At 36.9% G+C, this 19,528-nt stretch overlaps 1 long non-coding RNA gene and 1 pseudogene across 1 annotated transcript in view; one reads left to right on the forward strand and one right to left on the reverse strand.

Moving 5' to 3' along the window:
• The window catches only part of LOC129482027 (uncharacterized), a 200,300-nt gene that overhangs the window by 121,261 nt on the left and 59,511 nt on the right, over positions 1–19,528 (forward strand). The window lies entirely within an intron of this gene.
• Positions 566–19,077, reverse strand: LOC129481519 (primary cilium assembly protein FAM149B1-like; annotated as a pseudogene).

A 19,528-nucleotide genomic window follows, 5' to 3' on the forward strand; every position in this document is an offset into this window, starting at 1 on the left:
TAGAAATAAAAATGGGTACCTTGGGAAACAAGGAAGAGTGAAAACCCAGAGAAATAAGGATAACAAGACACCGAGGCACCCTTCCTGCTGCTGTAGCAGTTGAGTAGCAATTGTAAATAAGCAGCTTCCCCTATGTGCAGAGACACGGCTCAAACCAAGACGGAATTCCCTGTGTCAAATGAATACATGGTTGTCGTTGACCAAAGTACAGATGGTACTTGGTGTATTTTTTAATAGAAAATGATATGCTCTGGATATGAAAAGTATTTTGTAAAAGAATAAAATTTTAATCCATATAGGCCTAGATAGTTTTTTCTAAGTAGTTTTTAAAACAAAAATATACAATTTAAAATTTGTTTTGTTCCAAATTTTAAGATAATCTTTCATTTCACCCCCGCTCATTGCTAGTTGTATCAACTGTATTCGCTTGCTTGTATTTCTTTTTATTGTTAGAAACTCAACTTTTATTCTGAGTTAAGCCTCTAGATAAAGTCTTAAGTCTGCCAAACTAGTATTCCCCCCACCTTTTCTTTCCCCAACCATCAAGACCATTCTAGGAAGTATGTTACTCTACCAAAAATGATTGAGTTGTGTTGGGCCTGGAGAAAAAGTCGGGCAAAAGGAGTCTTTCTTTTGGCTGCTGATAGTTAAGTTCATCCACCACCGCACTTGGAGCTTGACTGGAGTCGCCACAGGGCTTCGTCTGTCTTTGTGGCCCCACAGTGCTCACATGTTCCACTCCAGCTGTGCCGATAGGTGGTAGCAGATTATTTCGACTCAGGGGCACTGGTGAGAGGGAGGAGAGTGAGTTGGCTGCCGCTGGGACTCGGGCTCCTCTGAGGATTTCTTCCACAAGTCTTGGTATTCCAGCACGTGAATGGCTCATGCTGATGGGATGAAGGATTCGTGGCGATGGATTGCATCTCTTGGTGGACTGCACTGTGTACGACAGAGATGATGTACTAAAAACTCCACAGCTCAATTTGGCCAATTTCGAGTTGAAAGGATGGTACTGGACCCAGGCCTCATAAGTAGCTTGTCATCAAGATCTAGGAGCTTGTCCATTAGCGAGAGATTTCTTGGCTGTAGAGGCATCGCATGAACCAAGAGACCATTCACATTTGGCTGATGACGACTTGCTTGACAGAGACTCATCGGATTTGAGGTAACAGCACCTTAGACTGTGGCACTTGTGGTAACACCAAAGGATGTGGCTCACTCAGCACACAGGAACTTTCTGAATCGGGTCTGGTAACTGCAACATTACTCTCATCATCAGAGGCAAATCCTTCCCAGTGACTACGTGTCAACTGCTCCATAAAGCTCACAACCTTGCTCCATACATTGTCAAACACATAAACAAGGACATCTTCTTTCATGCAGTAAAACGGAGCAATGGGAGGATATCCTAATTTCTATTTCTCTGTAGCTGCTTCTGATTTCTTCCCATGAAATCCCTCTTCCGTATCTGTGTGATCGAATGCTAGGTATTCCTCAATTATTCCTTCGGAGATGATTATAGAGTCTTCCTCGTCTCTTTCCATAGAACAAAAGCTGGAGGATTTGGCAATAGCAGATGCTTTATGAGCATACGAAGATGAAAAATGTAACTTCTTTCCCCTTATACCAAATATAGTAGAATCTCTTTCTTGAGACAAGGTTGTTTCATATGAAGCTGAAACAGCAGAAGGGGATCTAGGATACAATCTATAACCTTCACTTGGAGTGATTATCTGCCTACCTAGAATCCTGATGTGAGGAAAGCTAGCTGTCCACTGTTGGCGCTGTTCTTGTAGACTCTTGGTATGCACACTCAACTTCTGCTCATACAAGAGTTCATCAATGGCTGTGAACATTGCCTAGGCTTTTTCAGTGGCATTTTGATCAAGTTCACCATATTCCCAGGAGAAGTCCGGGCTGCCTTCAGTAGATATCCCTGCGCCTGTATCACTTGGAAAAGCAGACAGTGAATTCCCAGCGTCGGCTGATGTAAAAGGTGATTCTCTTGTGATGTCAGACTTGCTTTGGGAACTTGTGTCTTTCTCATGACTGTCACTGGTGGGGGAAATTTCCTCCAGCTTCTCTGGAGGGGGATGATGGTTAAGAGCATGTTTCGTTATTCCTTTCAGCTCCAAGCTCTGTGGCACCGCCTTCCCGAGTGTATCTGGAGATCCTCCTCCTCCTTTTCCTCCTCCTCCTCCTCCTCCTCCTTTTCCTCTTCCTCCTCCTTTTCCTCCTCCTCCTCCTCCTCCTCCTCCTCCTCCGCCTCAGCCCGGGCCCTACTCCTCCTCCTCCCCTCAGAGGGGCACGCCAGGTTGGGGGCCTCCGGGCTTGGCCCTGTCTCTGGCTCCGGCCTGGCCCCCTCCCACCACCTACCGGCCCCGTCTCGCCCCGTCGCCTAGACTCCGAGCCGCCACCTCCCCAGGGTCCCCATCTCTCCAGTTCTCCGACCTCCCTGCTTTCTTCCCTTGCTAGTATTTCTAATAGCATGCCCTAATTAACTCATTTTATCTTTTGGTATAAATCAATTACAATTAAAATAGAGTTTGATAAATCTCAGTAGAGTATTGTTTCATGTTAAAAACATTTTTTCTCAAGAGATCAAGTGCGATTAACTTCAGTAAGAGGCTAAAAGTTCAAATTATTCTCAGTAGAGAGAAATAGTCACAGTTACTTTCCTTACAGAATATTTTTTTCCATTTCTAAATGCAGAATGTTAAATCTGCAGTAGTTTAATTTATTCCAAAGCAAATTTAAGTTTTTTCTCAAGTAACATGCATGAATGTGAGGACTGATCCAAAGGGGCCCCACAGAGGCTGCCAGTGGATTATGATCCCCAAAGCAGAAGCTCCTGAAAGAGATATGAATGTTGAATTTTTGCAGCTGCCACTTCGCCTTTTTGGTCTGATTTTCACTTGCTACAGTGCTTTTGAGAGTGATCACTGTTGTATGTATTGGTCATTGCTTCGTCTTTATTGCCTAATAGTATACTATTGCTGATATGTACGTACCATTAATTTTTCATTCACTGATTAATGGATATCTGGTCTGTTTTCAGATTTGGTAAGTATAAAATCTACCAGACCATTCAAATATATTTAGCTATATGGACATGTGCATTGATTCTCCCAGGAGTGGAATTGCTAATCATGTGTTTAACTTTTTTTTTTTTTTTTTTTTTTTTTTGAGATAGAGTCTCCTTCTGTCCCCAGGCTGGAGTACAGTGGCACGATCTCGGCTCACTGCAACCTCAGCCTCCTGGGTTCAAGCGATTCTCCTGCCGAATAGCTGGGATTACAGGTGCATGCCACCATGCGCATGCCACCATGCCCGCTAATTTTTGTATTTTTAGTAGAGACGGGGTTTCACTATGTTGGTCAGGCTGTTCTTGAACTCCTGATCTCGTGATCTGCCCGCTTTGGCCTCCCAAAGTCCTCGGATTACAGACATGAGCCACCATGCCCGGCGTGTTTAACTTTTTAAGGAACTGCCTCAACACTTAGTATTTATTGTCAGAGTTTTTGTTGTTGTTTTAATTTTAATCATTCCAATATGTGTGTAACGGTAGTTTAGCATGGATGTAATCTGTTTTTTGATTACTACAATAATCTTGAGCAACTTTTCATGTGCATACGTGCTATCCCTGTCTCTTCTTTGGTATAGACAAAACATCAGTAAAGTTTCTGTTCAAATCTCTTGTCCAATTTTCATTAGGGATTTTGTTTTCCATTTATTGAGTTTTAAGAGCTTTTTAAATACACACAGAATATGTCTTTGAGCAGATATGTATTTGCAAATATGTTTTCCCCAGCCTGTGATTTGCCTTTCCATTTTCATAGCAGTGTACTTTGAAGAGCAAAAGGTCTGAACTTAAACTATAATTTGTCAATTTTGTTCTTTCATTATTCATACATTTGGTGTTGTATTTAAGAATCTTTGCCTAGTGAATTACAAAGATTTTCTTCCATATTCTCTAGGATAAATTTTATAATTTGAGGTTTTACATTTAGGGATGAATTTATTTTGAGCTGATTTTTGTGTATGGTGTGGGGTATCAGTCAATGTTCATATATTTACACATGATATCCAATTTCTAGCACCTTTCTTAAAATGACTATCCTATCTTCATTATATTATATTGGCCCTTTTGTTGAAAAGAGTAGGTGTAGGTTATTTTGGACTCTTTGTTTTCATTGATAGTTTTATTAATCCTTTCATCAATACTTACATTGTCTTGATTATTGTAGCTTTATAGTAAGTCTTGGAATCAGGCAGTGTGTCAGTTCCCTGAATTTTTCTTTTTCAAAAATGTTTTGATACTATTGGCCCTTTGTTCTTCTCATTTAAATTTTTAAAGTCAATTCGTCAATTTATTTAAAAAGAAGCTTGCTGAAATATTGATTTGGAGGCCTTTGAATCCATATATAAATCAGTTTGGGAGAGTTGACATCTTAACAAAATTGAGAATTCTGGTTGATGTAGATAGTATATCTTTGCATTTTGGTCTTTTTTGATTTTTCTCTTCAGTGGTTTACACTTTTCAGCCTACAAATTCTGTGTATATTTTATTAAATTTGTTCCTAAGAATTTAGTGATTTTTAAAATTCTGTTATAACGGTCCTAGTCTGTAAGTTTTGATTTCTACTTGTTTCCTATTAGTTTGTAGAAATGCAGTTGATTTTTGTATATTGACCTTTTATCTTGAGACCTATCTAAAATTATTGTGTAGTTTCAGTAGCTCATTTATAGGTACCTTAGGGGTTTCATGTCAGTCTATGAGTAAAAACAGTTTTATTTCTTCTCTTTTCAATCCGTTTGCTTTTATTGTTTTCTTCTTTCTTGTCTTAGTGCAGTGTTTAGGACTTCTAGTAGTAATGTTGAATTGGAGTGATGAGAGTGTGCATCCAGCTGTCTTTTCCATCTTAGGGGAAAGCATTCATTCACCATTAAGTATGAGGCTAGCTGTATGAGTTTTTATGGATGTCCTTTATCATGTTGAGGAAGTTTCTATTGACTATTAGGGTACTGGAGGTTTTTATTGTCAAAGAATGCTGCATTTTTCAAGGCTTTTTTGCATCTATTAAAATAATAATGTAGTGTTCTTTTAGTCTATTGATATGGTTCATTTACATTGATTTTTGAATGCTGAATAAACTATACATTTCTGGCATAAACCCCACTTGGTCATGATGCATTATACTTCTATGTTACTAGATTCATTATGCTAATAATAGTATATTTTTCTCAATTTTTCAAGTTTCTTAAGGTAAAAGCTCAGATTGTTGATCTAAAATATTTTTTCCAACAAAAGCCTTTAGTTCTAGAAATTCACCTGTAGATATTGTTTGATTGCATACCACAATTCTTTAATGAGTATTTTTGTAGCAATTTTGAATCTACAGAAAAATTGACTGTAAAAGTCTTCATATACTCCCTCACCCCTTCTCCTCATTTTTCCCTATTTTTGAATTATTGTGTTAGTGAGGAACATTTGTTACAATTTATGAGGCAATAATAATATGTTATTATTAACTAAAGTCCATAGTTTACAGCTCACTCTTTGTGCTCTGCCTTCTGTGGGTTTTGACAAATGTATAATGACATGTATCCACCATTACAGTATCACATAAAATAGATTCACTGTCCTAGAAATTTTATGTGCTCCACCTATTTAGCCTTCTTTTCCACCCTCCCCTTGAGCTTTTGGCAACCACTGATCATTTTACCGTATCATAGTTTTGCCTTTCCAGAATGTCATGTATTTGGAATCATATGGCATGTGGCCTTTTCAGATTAGCTCATTTACCTTAGCAATATGCAATGCATTTAAGATTTTAAAATTCCTTTATGATAGCTCATTGGTTTTTTTTTTGTTTTATTATTATTATTTTTTAAGACAGAGTATATGTTGTTATGTTGCCCAGGCTGGACTCAAACTAGTGAACTCAAGTGATCCTCCCACCTCAGCTTCCTGAGTAGCTGGGATTATAAGCATTTACCACTATGCCTGGCTTTCATTGCTTTGTAATCACTGAATGATATTCTACTGTGTGGATCATCACAGTTTGTTTATCCAGTCACCTATCAAAGATATCTTGGTGGCTTCTAAGTTTTGATGATAATGAATAAAGCAAATGAAGAAATAAAGCATAATGAATAAACATTTGTGTGCAGGTTTTTGCATGAACATATGTATTTTTTGTTTGTTTGTTTTTTTTTGAGATGGAATCTCGCTCCGTTGCCCAGGCTGGAGTGCAATGGTGCGATCTCGGCTCACTGCAACCTTGCCTCCCAGGTTCAAGCCATTCTCCTGCCTCAGCCTCTTGAGTAGCTGGGATTACAGGCGCATGCCACCACACCCAGCTAATTTTTGTATTTTTAGTAGAGATGGGGTTTCACCATGTTGGTCAGGCTGGTCTCAAACTCCTGACCTCATGATCTGCCTGCCTCGGCCTCCCAAAGTGCTAGGATTACAGGTGTGAGCCATCATGCCATGCCAAACATGTTTTTAACTTACCAAGGAGCATGATTACTGGATCATATGACAGGAGTGTGTTTAGTTTTGTAACATACTGCCTGATATGGTTTGGATCTGTGTCTCTACCAATCCTCATGTTGAAATATAATCCCCAGCGTTGGAGGTGGGGCCTGATGGGAGGTGGCTCATGGGGGCAGATTTTCCCCTTGGTACCGTTGTCACGACAGTGAGAGAATTCTGAGATCTGGTTGTTTATAAATTTTGGCACCTCCCCATCTCTCTCTTCCTCCTGCTTCAACAGTGTGAAGTGCTGATTCCCCCTCACCTTCTGCCATGATTGTAGGTATCCTGAGGCCTCCCAGAAGCCAAGCAGATGACAGCATCTTGCTTCCTATAGAACCTGCGGAACCATGAGCCAATTAAACCTCTTTTCTTTATAAATTACCCAGTCTCAGGTATTTATAACAATGAAAGAGTGAACTAATACATTTCCAAACTATTTTCCAAAATGACTGTACCATTTTGCATTCCCACTCACAATGAGTGAGAGTTCTTGTTGCCCCACATTCTCCACGTTCTCGCCAGCATTTGGTATTGTCATTATTTGGAGTTTTACCATTCTCATGGGTATGTAGCAGTATCTCTCTCTCTCCTTAAAATTTGTAATTCCTTAATGACATATGACGTTGAGTATCTTATGTTTATTTGCCCTCTATATATCTTCTTTGGTAAGATGTCTTCTCAGATTTTTTTGTCCTGTTTAAATTAGATTGTTTTCTTCCTTTTCATCCAAAATGTTATCTATTTTTCCTTGTTACTTCCTTTTTCAGCCATTGGCTATTTCTAAGCATATCATTTAATTATTTGGATATTTTTTCACACAACTGTCTTTTTTTTGTTTTGTTTTTTGTTTGTTTTTGTTTTTGAGAAAGTGTCTTGTTCTGTTGCCCAGGTGGAGTACAGTGCTCACTGTAACCTTGATCATAGCTCACTCTAACCTTGAACTCCTGGGCTCAGGTTATCCTCTTGCCTCAGCCTCCTATGTAGCTGGGACTACAAGTCTGTGCCATCATACCTAGTAAACTTTTTTAGAAAATATTTTATAGGATGGGCTCTTACTGTGTTGCCCAGGCTGGTCTCAAACTCCCAGCCTCAAGTTATCCTCCTACCTTGGGTTCCCAAAGCACTGGTATTACATGACATCTTCCTATTACTGATTTCTCATTTGTAGTCAGGAAAAATACTTAAACAAATTTAAAATAATTAAAATTACACAAAGTTTGTTTTATGGTCCAGAATATATTTCTCCTGTCATTTCTATAAATTTTTGTGTTATGTATTTTGAACGTCTTTTTTTAGGTATGTTATGTTTTCTTGATGAGTTAATGCCCTTCTGATTATATAAATTCCTCTTTTATTTCTGGAAGTATTTTATTTTATTTTAAGTTCTGGGATATATGTGCAGATGTGCAGGTTTGTTACATAGGTATTCATGTGCCATGGTGATTTGCTGCACCTATCAATCCATCATCTAGATTTGAGCCCCGCATGCATTAGGTATTTGTCCTAATGCTCTCCCCCACCTTGCCCATACCCCAAAACAGGCCCTGGTGTGTGCTGTTCCCTTCCCTGCGTCCAAGTGTTCTCATTGTTTAACTCCCACTTATGAGTGAGAACATGTGGTGTTGGTTTTCTGTTCCTGTGTTGGTATGCTGAGGATGATGGCTTCCAGCTTCATCCATGTCCCTGCAAAGAACATGATCTCATTTTTTTTAATGGCTCCATGGTATTCCATGGTGTATATGTAACACATTTTCTTTATCCAATCTATCATTTATGGGCATTGGGGTTTGTTCCATGTCTTTGCTATTGTAAATAGCACATCAATAGACCTATGTGTGCATGTGTCTTTATAGTGGAATGATTTCTATTCCTTTGGGTATATACCCAGTAATGGGATGGCTGAGTCAAATGGTATTTCTGGTTCTAGATCCTTGAGGAATTACCACACTGTCTTCCACAATGGTTGAACTAATTTACACTCCCGACAACAGTGTAAAATCAATTTTTCCACAGTCTCACCACCATCTGTTGTTTCTTGACTTTTTAATAATCGTGATCTGACTGGTGTGAGATGGTATCTTATTGTGGTTTTGTTTTGCATTTCTCTAATAATCAGTGATGATGAGCTTTTTTTTCATGTTTTTTTGGCTACATAAATGTCTTCTTTTGAGAAGTATCTTTTCATGTCCTTTGCCCACTTTTTGATGGGGTTGTTTGTTTTTTTTCTTGTAAATTTATTTAAGTTCTTTGTAGATTCTGCATATTAGACTTTGTCAGATGGGTAGATTGCAAAAATTTTCTCCCATTCTGAAGGTGGCCTGTTCACTCTGATGCTAGTTTCTTTTGCTGTGCAGAAGCTCTTTAGTTTAATTAGATGCTGTTTGTCAATTTTGGCATTGTTGCAATTGGTTTTGGTGTTTTTGTCATGAAGTCTTTGCCCATGCCTATGTCCTGAATGGTATTGCCTAGGTTTTTTTCTAGCGTTTTTATGGTGTTAGGTCTAGTATTTGAGTCTTTAATCCATCTTGAGTTAATTTTTGTTTTGTATAAGGTGTAAGGAAGGGTCCAGTTTCAGTTTTCTGTCTATGGCTAGCCAGTTTTCCGCCTATGGCTAGCCAGTTTTCCCAGCCAGCACCATTTATTAAATAGAGAATCCTTCCCCCCTTGGCTTGTTTTTGTCAGGTTTGTCAAAGATCAGATGATTGTAGATGTGTGGTGTTATTTCTGAGGTCTCCGTTCTGTTCCTTTGGTCTATATGTCTGTTTTGGTACCAGTACCATGCTGTTTTGGTTACTGTAGCCTTGTAGAATAGTTTGAAATCAGGTAGTATAATGCCTCCAGCTTAGTTCTTTTTGCTTAGGATTGTCTTGGCTATACAGTGTGGCCATTTTCATGATACTGATTTTTCCTATCCATGAAGATGGAATGTTCTTCCATTTGTTTGTGTCTTCTCTTATTTCCCTGAGCAGTGGTTTGTAGTTCTCCTTGAAGACGTTCTTCACTTCCCCTGTTAGCTGTATTCCTAGGTGTTTTATTCTTTGTAGCAATTGTGAATGGGAGTTCATTAACAATTTGGCTCTCTGCCTCTGTATTGTTGGTGTATAGGAATGCTTGTGATTTTTGCACATTGATTTTGTATCCTGAGACTTTTGCTGAAGTTGCTTATCAGCTTAAGGAGTTTTGGGGCTGAGACAATGGGGTTTTTCTAGATATAGAATCATGTCATCTGCAAACAGAGACAATTCGAATTCCTCTCTCCCTATTTGAATACCCTTTATTTCTTTCTCTTGCCTGATTTCCCTGGCCAGAGCTACCAATACTGTGGTGAATAGGAGTGCTGTATACTTTGTCTGGTATTAGCATACCTACTCCAGCTTTCTCTTCATGAGTATTTGCTTTATTTTCCCAGTCTTTTATTTTTCAACTATGTCTATTTATTTATTTATTTTTAAATCAAATCATTTTATTTTAATCAAACAAAAATTTTCTAGGAGATTATTTAATTTCAATTAACATCAGTTATATAATTCATACAATACACCACAAGACTTTTCTAAGGATTGTCATATATATTTTTATTTAATTTTCACAACAACTGAGGTATGCAGGACCTTCAGAAATTTATTTATATTTTTATTTTTTTAATTTTCCATAAGTTGTTGGGGTACAGGTGGTATTTGGTTACCTGAGTAAGTTCTTTGGTGGTGATTTGTGAGATTTTGGTGCACCCATCACCTGAGCAGTATACACTGCACCATATTTGTAGTCCACCCCTCACCCCCGTCTCACTCTTCCCCACAAGTCCTCAAAGTCCATTGCATCATTCTTATGCCTTTGCATTCTCACAGCTTAGCTCCCACATATCAGTGAGAACATAAGATGTTTGGTTTTCCATTCCTGAGTTACTTCACTTAGAATAATAGCCTCCAATCTCATCCCACTCCCTGCAAATGCTGTTAATTCATTCCTTTTTATGGCTGCGTAGTATTCCATCATATATATGTGGTATATATATATAATGTGGTGTATATATATATATATATATATATGTGTGTGGTATATGTATGTGGTATTTATATATATGTGGTATATATATATATATGTGGTATATATATGTGTGGTATATATATGTGGTATATATATATATATCACAGTTTCTTTATCCACTTATTGATTGATAGGCATTTGAGTTGGTTCCACGATTTTGCAGTTGTAAAGTGTGCTGCTATAAACATGCATGTGCAAATATCTTTTTTGAATAATGACTTTCCCTCTGGAGAGATACCCAGGAGTGGAATTGTTGGATCAAATGGTAGTTCTACTTTTAGTTCTTTAAGGGATGTCCACACTGTTTTCCGTAGCAGCTGTATTAGTTTACATTCCCACCAGCAGTGTAGAAGTGTTCCCTGTTCACTGCATCCACGCCAGCATCTACTGTTTTTGGATTTTTTGATTATGGCCATTCTTGCAGCAGTGAGGTGGTATCACGTTGTGGTTTTGATTTCCATTTCCCTGATCATTAGTAATGTTGAGCATTTTTTCATATGTTTCTTGGCCATTTGTGTATCTTCTTTTGAGAATTGTCTATTCATGTCCTTTGCCCACTTTTCAATGGGATTGTTTTTCTCTTACTGATTTGTTTGAGTTCATTGTAGATTCTGGATATTACTCCTTTGTCAGATGTGTAGATTGTGAAGATTTTCTCCCACTCTGTGTGTTGTCTGTTTACTCTGCTGACTGTTCCTTTTGCTGTGCAAAAGCTCTTTAGTTTAATTTGGTCCCAGCTACTTACCTTTGTTTTTATTGCATTTGCTTTTGGGTTCTTGGTCATGAAATCTTTGCCTAAGCTGATGTTTAGAAGTGTTTTTCCAATGTTATCTTTTAGAATTTTTATACTTTCAGGTCTTAGATTTAAGTCCTTCATCTATCTTGAGTTGATTTTTGTATAAGGTGAGTGATGCAGATCCAGTTTCATTCTCCTACATGTGTCTAGCCAATTATCCCAGCACCATTTGTTGAAAAAGGGTGTCTTTTCTCCACTTTATGTTTTTGTTTTCTTTGTCGAAGATCAGTTGGCTGGAAGTATTTGGGTTTATTTCTGGGTTCTCCATTCTGTTCCATTGGTCTATGTGCCTATTTTTGTACTAGAACCATGCATTTTGGTGGCCGTGGCCTTGTCGTTTAGTTTGAAATCAGGTAATATGATGCCTCCAGATTTGTTCTTTTTGCTTAGCCTTGCTTTGGCTATGTGGGCTCTTTTTTGGTTCCATATGAATTTTAGAATTGTTTTTTCTAATTCTGTGAAGAATGATGGTGGTATTTTGATGGGGATTGCAGTGAATTTGTAGATTGCTTTTGGTAGTATGCTCATTTTCACAATATTGATTCTACCCAATCATGAGCATGGGATGTGTTTCCATTTGTTCGTGTCGTCTATGATTTCTTTCAGCAGTGTTTTGTGGTTTTTCTTGTAGAAGTCTTTCAACTCCTTGGTTACATATATTCCTAAGTATTTTATTTTATTTTATTTTTTACAGCTATTGTAAAAGGGGTTGAGTTCTTGATTCGATTCTCCACTTGGTCGCTGTTGGTGTATAGATGAGCCACTGATTTGTGTACATTAATCTTGTATCCAGAAACGTCACTGAATTCTTTTATCAGTTTTAGGAGATTTCTGGAGGAGTCCTTAGGATTTTCAAGGTAAATGATGATATCTTCATCAAACAGTGACAGTTTGACTTCCTCTTTACCAATTTGGATGCCCTTTATTTCTTTCTCTGGTCTGATTGCTTTGGCTAGGACTTCTAGTACTATGTTGAAGAGGAGTGCTGAGAGTGGGCATCCTTGTCTTGTTTCAGTTCTCAGAGGGAATACTTTCAACTTTTCCTCATTCAGTATTATGTTGGCTGTGGGTTTGTCACAGATGGCTTTTATTACATTAAGGTATATTCCTTGTATGCCAATTTTGCTAGGAGGTTTTGGGGTTTTTTTGTTTTTTGTTTTGTTTTGTTTTGTTTTTTGAGTTGGAGTTTCTCCCGGTCACCCAGGCTGCAGTGCAGTAGCCAATCTTGGCTCACCCCACAACCTGTGCCTCCTTGGTTCAAGCAATTCTCCCACCTCTGCCTCCCAAGTAGCTGGGATTACAGGTGTATGGCACCACACCGGGCTAATTTTTGTATTTTTAGTAGAGACCAGGTTTCACCATGCTGGGCAGGCTGGTCTTGAGCTCCTGACTTCAAGTGATCCGCTTACCTCGGCCTCCGAAAGTGCTGGGATTACAGGAATGAACCACTGCACCTGGCCCAGGAGTTTTAATCATAAAGGGATGCTGGATTTTGTAGAATGCTTTTTCTGCATCTATTGAGATGATCATGTGGTTTTTGTTTTTAATTCTATTTATGTGGTGTATCACATTTATTGACTGGCATATGTTAAACCATGCCTGCATCCCTGGTATGAAACCCACTTAATCATGGTGGATTATCTTTTTGATATGTTGTTGGATTTGGTTAGTAAGGATTTTAGCATCGATGTTCATCAAGGATATCTGTCTGTAGTTTTCTGTTTTGCTTATGTCCTTTCCTGGTTTTGGTGTTAGGTTGATGCTGGCTTCACAGACTGAATTAGGGAGAGTTCCTTCTTTCTCTATCTTGTGGAATAGTGTCAAAAGGATTGGTATCAATTCGTTTTTGAATGTCTGGTAGAATTCTGCTGTGAATCCATCTGGTCCTGGACATTTTTTTATTAGTAATTTTTAAATTACCATTTCAATTTCACTGCTTGTTATTGGTCTGTTCAGAGTATCTTAATTCTTCCTGATTTAAGCTAGGAGGGTTGTCTTTTTCCAGGAATTTATCCATCTCTTCTAGGTTTTCTAATTTCTGTGTATAAAAGTGTTCATAGCAGCCTTTAATGATCATTTGTATTTCAGTGGTGTCAGTTGTAATATCTCCTGTTTTGTTTCTTAGTGAGGTTATTTGGATTTTCTCTCTTCTTTTCTTGGTTAATCTTGCCAGTGGTCTGTTAATTTCATTTATCTTTTCAAAGAAACAGCTTTTTGATTCATTTATCTTTTATATTGTTTTTTCTTTGTTTTAGTTTCATTTAGTTCTGCTCTGACCTTAGTTATTTCCTTTCTTCTGCTGGGTTTGGGTTTAGTTCATTCTCATTTCTCTAATTCCTTGAGTTGTTTTTATACTTAGAGTGTCAGTTGGTGCTTTTTCAGTCTTTTTGATGTAGGCGTTTAGGGCTATGAACTTTCCTCTTAGCACTGCCTTTGCTGTATCCCAGAGGTTTTGATAGGTTGTGTCACTATTGTCGTTCAGTTAGAAGAATTTTTTAATTTCCATCTTGATTTTGTTTTTGATCCAATGCTTATTCAGCTGCAGGTTATTTAATCTCTATGTATTTGCATGGCTTTCAAGGTCCCTTTTGGAGTTGATTTCCAGTTTTATTCCACTGTGGTCTGCGAGAGTGCTTGATATAATTTCATTTGCTTAAATTTATTGATTCTTGTTTTATGGCCTATCATATGGTCTATCTTGGAGAAAGTTCCATGGGCTGTTGAATAGAATGTGTATTCTGCAGTTGTCAGATGAAATCTTCTGTATCTGTCTGTTAAGTCCATTTGTTCCAAGGTATAGTTTAAATCCATTGTTTCTTTGCTGACTTTCTGTCTTGATGACCTGTCTAGTGTTGTTGGTGGAGTATTAAAGTCCCCCACTATTATTGTGTTGCTGTCTGTCTCATTTATTAGGTCTATTAATAATTGTATAAATTTGTGAGCTCCAGTGTTGTTTTATGTTTAGAATTGTGATATTTTCCATTGAACAAGACTTTTTACCATTATATAATGTCCCTCTTTGTCTCTTTTAACAGCTATTGCTTTAAAGTTTGTTTTGTCTGATATAAGAATAGGTACCCCTGCTGGCTTTTGTTGTCCATTTGCATGAAACGCCTTTTTCTACCCCTTTACTTTAAGTAAAGTCTTTAAGTCTTTTAAGTGTTAGGTGAGTTTCCTGAAGGCAGCAGATGGTTGGTTGGTGAGTTCTTACCCATTGTGTAGTTCTCTATCTTTTAAGAAGAGCATTTAGGCCATTTACTTTCAATGTTAGTATTGAAATGCGAGGTACCTTTGCATTCATCGTGCTCTTTGTTGCCTGTGTATTTTGATTTTTTTGTTTTTTGTTTTTGCTTTTTAACTTGCATTTTTTTTAATAGGCCCTACGTGATTTATACACTTTAAAGAGGTTCTGTTTTGATGTGTTTCAGGATTTGTTTCAAGATTTAGAGCTCCTCTTAGCAGTTCTTGTAGTGGTGTCTTGGTAATGGCGAATTCTCTCAGCATTTGTTTGTCTGAGAAAGACTGTATCTTACCTTCATATATGATGCTTAGTTTCACTGGATACAAATTCTTGGCTGGTAATCGTTTTGTTTAAGGAGGCTTAAAAAAGGCCCCAATTCCTTCTAGCTTGTAGGGTTTCTGCTGAGAAATCTGCTGTTAACCTGGTAGGTTTTCCTCTGTAGGTTACCTGGTGCTTTTGTCTCACAGCTCTTTAGATTCTTTCCTTCATCTTAACTTGAAATGGTTTTCTTTTAATCTACCTAATCTTTTCAGTTGTACTTACTAACATGTTATCCATTCTCCCCCTTCAACCCTTTTTCTGCCTTCTTTTGGATTAATATAGTAATTTTTACTTTATTTTTCTTCCTCTACTGCCTTTTCTCTAGTGGTTGTCCTAAGATTTACCATATCTGACTTTAATATAATCATTTACCTTCAAATAACTTTACGAGAATCAAACCACAATATTCTTCTAATTTCTCTCTAATTTTTTGTCCTATTTTTGTTATGAATTTTATTTTACATACAATAAAATGATATTAGATTTTAGACAGTCAACTAACTCAAACTCTTTATTTGGATATGATTGTAGATTTAGATACAGTTGTAAGAAATAATAAAGATCATGTGTGTGTACACATTACAGTTTCTCCCATGGGTAGCATATTGCAAAACTACAGTAGAAAATTTTAGCCAGAATATCAACCTTGATACAGTCAAAAGACCTCCATCACCACACTGATCCCACGTGTTGCCTTTTTATAGCTATAACCACTTACATTCCTGCACCAGACCCCTCCATAATCCCTGGCAATCACTAATCTGTTTTCCATGTCTATCATTTTATTATTTCAAGAATGTTATATAAATGGAGCAATATGTGTAACTAGCTGGGATTGGCTTTCTCCCTTCAGAATAATTCTCTGAAGATTCATTCAGATTGTCACATTCATTAGTAGTTTGTTCCTTTTGATTGTTGAGTCATATTCTGTGGTATGGATGTACAACAGTTCATTTAACATTTGCCAATTGAAGGAAACATTGGTTGCTCAGTTTTGGGCTGTTACAAATAAAACTTTCATAAACATTCATCTACAGGTTTTCGTGTGAAAATAATCTTTGTTTCTCTGGAATAAATGCCCAAGAGTGCAGTCGGTGGGTCTTGTGGTAGTTGCATGTCTAGATTTTTAAGAAAGTGACAAACTGTTTTCCAGAGTGGCCGTACCATTTTACATTCTCACCATCAATGTGTGAGTGACTCTGTTTTTCTGCATCCTTGCAGATGTTTGGTGCCTTATGACTATATTTTATTTTAGCCATTCAGATAGCAGTATAGCAATATCCCATTGTGGTTTCAGGCTTTAATTTATAGTTCTTTAACTGCTAATGTTGAACATCATTTTTATGCACTCATTTGTCATATATGTATCTATTCTCTTTGGTGAAAAGTCTCTTTGTATCTTTTGTCCATATTCTAATTAGGCAGTTTGCTTTTTTTACTGTTAAGTTTTGAGAGTTTCTTATATATCCTAGATACTAGTCCACTATAAGATATATATTTGGTAAATATTTACTCCCAGTTTGTAGCTTGTCTTTCCAGACTCTTAATAAAATCTTTGGCAGAGAAGTCTTTGTTTGAAGCCCTATTTATCATTTTTTCCTTTATAGATTGTGCTTTTTGTGTCAGTTCTAAGATCCCAATGCCTAACCTTAGATATCAAAGATTTTCTCCTGTATTTTTCCCCTAGAGATTTTATGATTATATATTTTACATTTAAGCCTGTGAACCCATTTGAGTTAATTTCTGAGGAAGGTGTAAGACTCAGGTAGGAAAGGGTTTTTTTCTTGTTGGTTTTTTATTTTCATTTTTGCTCATGAGTTTTCACTCTCTCTGGAACCATTTGTTGTAAAGGTTCTCTTCCCTCCATGGAACTGCTTTTGGACTTTTATCAAAAATAAGTTGAGCAAATTTGTGTGGGTTTATTTTTACTCCCTCTATTCTTTTTCATTAATTTGTGTTATATATATAATATTTATAAATATATTAATATATGAGAGAAAATTTTATAATTTTAAGTGTTGTCAAAACATGATTTTTTTCTGCTGCTATTATAAAGACTTACTTCTAACCTAAGATCAGATATTCACCTACATTTTTCTTTATTTTCTTTTATGTTTTATAATTAATTTAGAGAATTTTTAACTTGGTAGTTTTTAAATTTATGAGTAATATGTTTCTGTTTAATAAACATAACATCTAATTCAAAAGATGCTTTCATGCCTATATTCTCGTATATTCTGAAAAACCAATTTATACTGTTATGCATAGCATAAAAATATCAAAAGAAATAACAGTGGGAAACATAATTGGCTAATACAGACTAAAAAAAAACCCGTATGTGAATATATATTTGTGTATTGGGGTGGGGGAGTGCATGCATTTGTTGACACTACGACATCCATAAGCTTAACCTCTGATCTCACGCATACAAATAGGCTGCTTAGACCTATGCCCATTCCTTCACTAATTCATTTACCAGTGTATTTCATATCCATTCTTTTACTTAATAAATATTGCCTCAAGTGGCTCATTTGTTCCATATCCAGGGAATATAGCAATGAACCCAGTGTGTACCAATAAACACTGACTTTGCTCTTTTGTAGTTATCATGTTGAGAAAGACTCCATTCTACCCTTTTGTTCTGTGGTTTATAAATGGCAGACGTACAAAATGCTGGCACCACTTGCAATTTCTACTAGGTTGTCACTTAAGATATTAAGAACATGCCTCACTAGAAGTGGGGTAGTATTATAAAAGCATCTTAATTATTTTCTCTCTCTAGTTCCTCAGATGGACTAGGGATATTAGACCTGCACAGGGTAGGGAATGTCTAAATTGGACATTGAAGTTAAAGGTTTCCCAGGCACAGGCAGCAACATTAAAGGCGTAAGATTTGGACTTTGGTGGTGCTTCCATGAAAGACAGGGTTGTGCAATGAGAGCCTGTGGCCAACAGGAGGTGGGGCAGAGAAGATAGAGACTTCTGTCAGCACTGAAGATCCAAAATGCAGAGTCAGAGTATGCAGTATGGACTTGGCAAGGATTGTGAACAACTTTCAGAAGCAACAGTAACAAGCCCTCTTGCAAATGATCCTTTTTGTACTCTTCTAGACCTATATAAGAAAAGCAATATTTTTTTTGAATCTTGAATAGGCTTGATTTAAATAACTGACAAAATGGCACAGGAAAGTAAATTAAGGACCAGTCTCACAAATAATGATATAAACAATACAAATTAAAAATATAGTAAAATTAAACGAAATTTAAAAAACAATAACCCTGAGCAATCAAGTCTAGAGTATAGACCTGAGGAGTACCTTAAGAGATCAAAGGATAAAGACTATATGAAGACCTAAATAAATGCAGAAAGAAACGGGTGTGGTGGCTCACACCTGTAATCCCAGCAATTTGGGAGGTCAAGGCGGACGGATCACGAGGTCAGGAGATTGAGACCATCCTGGTTAACGTGGTGAAACCCCGTCTCTACTAGAAGTACAAAAATTTAGCCAGGTGTGGTGGCATGCACCTGTAATCCTAGCTACTAGGGAGGCTGAGGCAGGAGAATCGCTCGAACCCAGGAGGCAAAGCCACTGCACTCCAGCCTGGGTAACAGAGCGAGACTCTGTCTCAAAAAAAAAAAAAAAGAAAAAGAAAAAGAAAAACTGAGATTTCTTTCTGATTTAAAACAAAGAAATAAAACTTGATAGAAAAGGAAAAAGCAGATATTCCATGGCAATATTGTGTGTGTGTGTGTGTGTGTGTGTGTGTGTGTGTGTGTATAAATGTATGTATTTAACATATAGGCTGGCCAAAGTCAAGGCTGAAGATTGATGTCACCAACAGAAAATAGACTAAAGGCTTATAGAATAATTATGGAAATTTATTTTAGAATGTTTATTTCGTAATTAAAAACAATTAAAGTCACATTTTAAGTATGACTTTACGGTGTAGGGGCAGTAATTTTCAGGACTCTCTGCAGCCAGATCACACCTGTGGCCACGACACTGAATACTTGCGATACCATGCAGGCTTTTGCGCCTGAGGTCATTAGAGACATTTGGGGCAGTATCTTGATTTCTCTAAATGTTTTTCCTTCCTTTATGTTCTTATGTCTGGAATTTACATGATTCATTATGGATGCTATTGTACATAATTTTGACATTGATTTTGATTTTTCTTTCCTGTGAAATTTTGAATGGGCAAAGTTGACATTCTGCTTTCAATGTATCCTGATAAGAAGTGACAAATTCTCTAAATATACTTTTATTTGGAGGGTGCGTGTTCTAAATGAATTTAAATAGCTAAAGATAAATACAGTTCCTAAAGGTTACTTTGGCTAATATAAATGTTAGCACAAAAGAATTTTATGAAGTTTGGAATTATGATATGCTTTTAGTGTTTCTGTTGCATTTCAAAAGAATTTACAGTTGTTGGCCTGGAAATGGTCTAACTAAATAATCCACTCTTCATATTTATAACAACTATTAATCTATTTTATTAATCATGGGCAAGCTTTTAATAATCACTTTTTCTCATAAAGATAACTGATAATCATTAATTATTGCAAGATTTAAAAACTATAG

Source organism: Symphalangus syndactylus, chromosome 5, assembly GCF_028878055.3.
Source record: "Symphalangus syndactylus isolate Jambi chromosome 5, NHGRI_mSymSyn1-v2.1_pri, whole genome shotgun sequence".
Classification (NCBI taxonomy): Eukaryota; Metazoa; Chordata; class Mammalia; order Primates; family Hylobatidae; genus Symphalangus; species Symphalangus syndactylus.